This window comes from Anomaloglossus baeobatrachus, unplaced genomic scaffold (assembly GCF_048569485.1).
Source record: "Anomaloglossus baeobatrachus isolate aAnoBae1 unplaced genomic scaffold, aAnoBae1.hap1 Scaffold_270, whole genome shotgun sequence".
In the NCBI taxonomy this organism is placed as follows: domain Eukaryota; kingdom Metazoa; phylum Chordata; class Amphibia; order Anura; family Aromobatidae; genus Anomaloglossus; species Anomaloglossus baeobatrachus.
Window position 1 is genome coordinate 360356 of NW_027442211.1, and position 7079 is coordinate 367434.

The following is a 7079-nucleotide window of genomic DNA, read 5'->3' on the forward strand; positions in this document are numbered from 1 at the left end:
GGCCGCACCCAGGTTTGCAGCATTGTCGCACACGGCCTTACCTGGCTGCAGGTTGAGTGGAGACAACCATTTACGAAACTCTGAGTGCAGAGCTGACCACAACTCCTCAGCTGTGTGACTTTTATTTCCCAGACATTTCAACGTAAAGACCGCCTGATGCCGTTGAGCTCTACTGCCAGCATAGTAAGGAGGTGTGTGGGATTCCTTGTGCACAGTTACAACGCGGGTGGCCTGACCACACAGGCTTTGGGCGGAGGTGGAGGACCCAGATGAGGTTGAGGAGGCAGAAGCAGTGGAGGAACTTCGACATACAGAGGATTGACGCACAAGTCGTGGGGACGGCAAGACTTGTTCAGCAGACCCCTCACCATCTCTCACCATAGTTACCCAGTGCCCAGTCAGCGACATGTAACGCCCATGTCCATGCTTACTGGTCCAAGTATCGGTGGGGAAATGCACCCTGTCACACACAGAGTTTCTCAAGGAAGCGGCGATGTTGTGTGCGACATGCTGGTGTAGCGCAGGCATACCTTTCTTGGAGAAGTAGTGGCGACTGGGCATCTGGCACTGTGGCACTGCGACTGATATAAGGTCTTGAAAATCCTCTGTGTCCACCAGGTGGAAAGGCAGCATTTCGGTAGCCAAGAGCTTACAGAGGGTGAAAGTCAACCTCTTAGCTTTGTCATGGCTCGGAGGAAATGGCCTTTTATTTGTCCACATCTGAGGGACCGAGATCTGGCTGCTGTGTGGAGACGGTGGTGAGTAGGGTGTCCCTGGAAAACTGCAGATCTGTGAGGAAAGTGCAGGCGGAGACATGATGTTGCCTTCATCCAAAGTTGATGCTCTCGATGTCTGAGAGAGCTCTACACCAGCACTTGTTTCCCCTTCCAAACCAACTGACAACCTGCCAAGCAAACTGGCTGTTGCGGTTAAAGAGGTGGAAGATCTGCGTGGAAAAACATGTGTGACAGCTGTCCCCACAGTCATAGAAGATGAAGGGCGCGCGGAGGAATTTGAAGGGGCAGGCGGTGGTTGGCTCGCTCCGCTAGGCCGCATTGCAGCACGGTGAGCTTCCCACTGGGACTTATGCTTGTTATTCATGTGACGATTCATGGAAGAAGTTGTCAAACTGGTGAGGTTTTGGCCTTTACTTATAGATTGGTGACAAATTTTACAGATCACATGATTTGGGAGATCCTTTGCAAGGTCAAAAAAGGACCCGGCTAGGCAAGGCTTAGAGGCCATGCGACCTGCAGAGCCACCCCGACTTGTGCTCAGAGGCAGAGTTGTGGCTGAGGATGCAGTTGTTGACGTGCTTCCAGTTCTCCGACTCTGTCCAGGAAGGTGCAAGGTAACTTCGTCATCAGTTGCATCCTCCTCCACCGCCTCTGGTGTCCTCCTCGAGTGCCTGACTGTGGGTTGACAGTAAGTGGGATCTAGAACTTCATTATCAAGTTAAGTTGTCATCCCAATCTGGTATCTGCGTCTCATCGTCATCAGTATGTTCCTCATTGTCTCTACCAACAGGTGTTACAGTTTTGGAATGAGGGTCTACATTATGCTCAGAAACTTGGTCATCAAGGCCTGAATCAGACTCACAAAGCTTCTGGGCATCACTGCAGACCATTTCCTGGTCTGTACTCACTGTAGCTTGGCAACAGACCTCTGATTCCCAGAGGCTATAGTGTGACTGAACAGCTCTGCAGACTCAGCCATCTCTGTTACACCATACTCTTCAGGGCGGGTGGAGACTTGAGAGCTGGGAGAAAGCAAGTGCGATTGGGATGACAACTCAGAGGACTGTTGTTTTTTGGATGTTGAAGTTGAGGTGGAGGAGAGGCCACTTGTTGGAGCACTTGAGATCCATTCAAGCTTGTTTTTTTTTGTGCATCATCTACCTTTGTTACAGTTGTTCGGTTCCGTAAAAAAGGAAGCACATCGGATTGTCCACGGAAAGTAGTAGACATCTTACTTTTGCTGGAAGATGGCATTTCTTCAGCAGATGTTAATGTAGCTTTCCCACCTACCCCACGGACACAAACTTTTTTTCCTTTTCCAACACACCTGTTCCCCTTTCCACCAGCATCTGTCCTTTTGCCACTCATTTTGTTAGCGAAAAGATTGGACACTTAAAATGTGGTAGCAAAAATGGAGAGGTGCTGTAGATTGCAGCGGTGGTCTAGCTTTATTGACAGCTGAAGAACCAACACTGACTATCCCAGACAATTTTAATATGCCCCTAACAGTGGCAGCACAGTTTGCAAATAGAATTGTGTGGGAAAAATGGGCAGTTGGGTAGAATGCCCGGGTGCTGTGGGTAGCAGGACAGCAAAGGGACACTAACGTAGTATTCCAGACACTTTTAGGATGGCACAAAAAGTGTCAGCTCTTTGGTCAAATAAAATAGCATGGCAAAAATGGGCAGGTGGGTATAATGCACGGGTGCTGTGGGTAGCAGGACAGCAAAGGAACACTAAGGCGGGCTTTGCACGTTGCGACATCGCAAGCCGATGCTGCGATGTCGCACGCGATAGTCCCCGCCCCCGTCTCAGGTACGATATCGTGTGATAGCTGGCGTAGCAAAAATTATCGCTACGCCAGCTTCACGCGCACTCACCTGCCCTGCGACCGTCGCTCTGGCCGGCGACCCGCCTCCTTCCTAAGGGGGCGGGTCGTGCGGCGTCATAGCGACGTCACACGGCAGGCGGCCAATAGCGGCGGAGGGGCGGAGATGAGCAGGATGTGAACATCCTGCCCACCTCCTTCCTTCCGCATATCCTACGGAAGCCGCGGTGACGCCGGTAGGAGATGTTCCTCACTCCTGCGGCTTCACACACAGTGATGTGTGCTGCCGCAGGAACGAGGAACAACATCGGACCGTCGCGTCAGTGTAATTATGGATTACGCCGACGCTGCACCGATTATACGATTACGACGATTTTGCGCTCGTTAATCGTATCATCTAGGCTTTACACACTACGATGTCGCATGCGATGCCGGATGTGCGTCACTTTCAATTTGACCCCACCGACATCGCACCTGCGATGTCGTAGTGTGCAAAGCCGCCCTAAGGTACTATCTCAGACACTTTTAGGATGTCACAAAAAGTGTCAGCTCTTAGGGCAAATAAAATAGCATGGCAAAAATGGGCAGGTGGGTATAATGCACGGGTGCTGTAGGTAGCAAGACAGCAAAGGAACACTAAGGTAGTATTCCAGACACTTTTAGGATGGCACAAAAAGTGTCAGCTACTTGGGCAAATAAAATAGCGTGGCAAAAATGTGCATGTGGGTAGAATGCACGGGTGCTCTGGGGAGCAGGACAGCAAAGGAAGCCTCACTTTCTATCCCTGCTAATGAAAAAATGCAGTAAGGAATTGCCTGAGCTGAGGTAGCCAGACGCTGTTATCTAAATCCCTACACCGCATTTGCACGGACATGCTTAGCAGCTATGGCTATGAATGCCTGTAAATCAGCCCTGAAAAGGGCTGAAATAACCAGCAGTCCCTAATCCCTAAAGCGCTGTGTAGATTGCACTGTATCTCTATAGCGCACACAGCAGCAGCAGCAGCAGCGTGAGCGGTGACTGTCACCCACACGCAGAAGACAGATAATAGCGGCGAAGGGGAAAATGGCCGTATCTTATAGGTTAAGGACATGTGACATGCACAGCCTATGACACATGCCCTTGCTTGTCTGGCAAAAATCAACTTAGCTGTGTTTGTGTCTGTGATTTGCTGACAGCTTGGAACGCTCCACTGCACGCGCGGTTAGGGGAAAAAAAAATTAATAAATGGTGATCGGCATTCTCTCAGCACTTTGCAGTAGCACAGATCTAAACCCCGTCCCCCCCGCACACTATAAGCTGAAATTTGATAATAGTGTGAATCACAGAGTGACTCACACTATTACAGTGAAAAGCCAGCTAGTAACTAGCTAGGCTTTTTGGTGATCGAACCGTTCTCGAACGTAACTCGAACTGTCGAGCTTTTAGCAAAAATCACTCGAACATGAAATTGGCGAACCTCGAACATCGCTCATCTCTAGCAGTGACGTCACTACTGCGCACTGATGTGCTAAAATGTCAGAGTGGCATAACAGTGGACACACGCTGAGGAGACTGGGGCAGTGGCTGAATGAGGAGAAGTGAGTATATTTGTGTATTTAATCAGGAATTCCAGAGGACTATGGGGAAGCATTTATTGGGGTTGCAAAATAGTATATGGGGCTGCATATTGTTAGGACCAGGATGACGGGTAGGCCCAGGAGGTGGATCCACTGGACTGAGCACCCAACCGAGGGCAAGGTGCCCGGTAGCCGAAGCACTACGGGTAGCAGGACAGTCCGTTCAGAGGAGTGGGTGTAGAAGTCCCTGGGATCACGGAGTCTCTGAAGGTAGTCCGGGTGACGGAGCGCAGGTTCGGAGGCCGAGATGATGTCAGGCAGGGTCCACAACCAGCGGAACGGGGAGATCGGTCACCGCACAGATCCAGGAATCGGAGACGGTAGGGACTGAGAAGATGGCGGACAGTCCGTTCGGGGTTCTGGAACCGTCAGGACCGGTTGGCGGGACAGGAGCGGCTCTACAAGAGAGATAGGTGAGTACGAGACAATGGCACAGGGAGACCTGACTCCTAGCTTAGCAAACACGAAGAACAGGCCCCGCCCACTTGGAAAGGAACCCCCTATATACCCTGTACCTGCATCTTCAATATCCTGTTGGAGGACGCTGGCCCTTTAAGAAAAGGTCAATGACCGCGCGCACGCCCTAATGCGCATGCGCGAGGCCCGGGTGCCAGAAGCCAGAGCAGGATGCGGTGTACAGGAGGCAGGAGTGCCAGGCCGGCTCAGGACAGCAGACGGGCGCCGGGACCGGGGACCGGGTTGCCTGGAGGACGCAGGTGAGGGAGCATGGAGGCTGAGGAGCAGGGGACCGGGGAGCGTGGCACGGGAGTGGGGAAGCGAGGTCCGGGAGCGGGGGAGCGTGGCAGAGGAGCCGGGGAGCGTGGCAGGGGAGCCGGGGAGCGTGGCAGGGGAACCGGGGAGCGTGGCACGGGCACCGGGGAGCATGGCACGGGCACCGGGGAGCGTGACACATATAACTATATGTTGGCGCACAATATTATATTGGGGCACACAATATGGTGGTGCACTATATGGGGGCTGCATACTAGTATATGGCAGAATATAAGGGGTGCATACTACTATATGGAGGAATATAAGGCGTGTACTAAACTATATGAAGGAATATAAGGGGAGCATAATACTATATGGAGGAATATAAGGGGTGCATAATACTATATGCAGGAATATAAGGGGTGCATAATACTATATGAAGGATCCCTTTTACATGGAATATAGGGGTGCATTATACATGGAGGACTATGGAGCTGCATAATCCAATATGAAGAACTATGGGGTGCATTTTAATACATATAGGACTTAGGGGGTTGCATTATATGGAGGACTAATTGGGTTACCTTATACATGGACTTTAGGGGTGCATTATACAGTGCCTACAAGTAGTATTCAACCCCCTGCAGATTTAGCAGGTTTGATAAGATGCAAATAAGTTAGAGCCTGCAAACCTCAAACAAGAGCAGGATTTATTAACAGATGCATAAATCTTACAAACCAACAGGTTATGTTGCTCAGTTAAATTTTAATAAATTTTCAACATAAAAGTGTGGGTCAATTATTATTCAACCCCTAGGTTTAATATTTTGTGGAATAACCCTTGTTTGCAATTACAGCTAATAATCGTCTTTTATAAGACCTGATCAGGCCAGCACAGGTCTCTGGAGTTATCTTGGCCCACTCCTCCATGCAGATCTTCTCCAAGTTATCTAGGTTCTTTGGGTGTCTCATGTGGACTTTAATCTTGAGCTCCTTCCACAAGTTTTCAATTGGGTTAAGGTCAGGAGACTGACTAGGCCACTGCAACACCTTGATTTTTCCCTCTTGAACCAGGCCTTGGTTTTCATGGCTGTGAGCTTTGGGTCGTTGTCTTGTTGGAAGATGAAATGACGACCCATCTTAAGATCCTTGATGGAGGAGCGGAGGTTCTTGGCCAAAATCTCCAGGTAGGCCGTGCTATCCATCTTCCCATGGATGCGGACCAGATGGCCAGGCCCCTTGGCTGAGAAACAGCCCCACAGCATGATGCTGCCATCACCATGCTTGACTGTAGGGATGGTATTCTTGGGGTCGTATGCAGTGCCATCCAGTCTCCAAACGTCACGTATGTGGTTGGCACCAAAGATCTCGATCTTGGTCTCATCAGACCAGAGAACCTTGAACCAGTCTGTCTCAGAGTCCTCCAAGTGATCATGAGCAAACTGTAGACGAGCCTTGACATGACGCTTTGAAAGTAAAGGTACCTTACGGGCTCGTCTGGAATGGAGACCATTGCGGTGGAGTACGTTACTTATGGTATTGGCTGAAACCAATGTCCACACTGCCATGAGATCTTCCCGGAGCTCCTTCCTTGTTGTCCTTGGGTTAGCCTTGACTCTTCGGACAAGCCTGGCCTCGGCACGGGTGGAAACTTTCAAAGGCTGTCCAGGCCGTGGAAGGCTAACAGTAGTTCCATAAGCCTTCCACTTCCGGATGATGCTCCCAACAGTGGAGACAGGTAGGCCCAACTCCTTGGAAAGGGTTTAGTACCCCTTGCCAGCCTTGTGACCCTCCACGATCTTGTCTCTGATGGCCTTGGAATGCTCCTTTGTCTTTCCCATGTTGACTATGTATGAGTGCTGTTCACAAGTTTGGGGAGGGTCTTAATTAGTCAGAAAAGGCTGGAAAAAGAGATAATTAATCCAAACATGTGAAGCTCATTGTTCTTTGTGCCTGAAATACTTCTTAATACTTTAGGGGAACCAAACAGAATTCTTGTGGTTTGAGGGGTTGAATAATAAATGACCTCTGAATAAACTTTTCACAATTTAAAAAAAAAAATAAAAAAAGAAATAACATTCTTTTTTGCTGCATTTCACACTTCCAGGCTGATCTACAGTCCAAATGTCACAATGCCAAGTTAATTCCGAATGTGTAAACCTGCTAAATCTGCAGGGGGTTGAA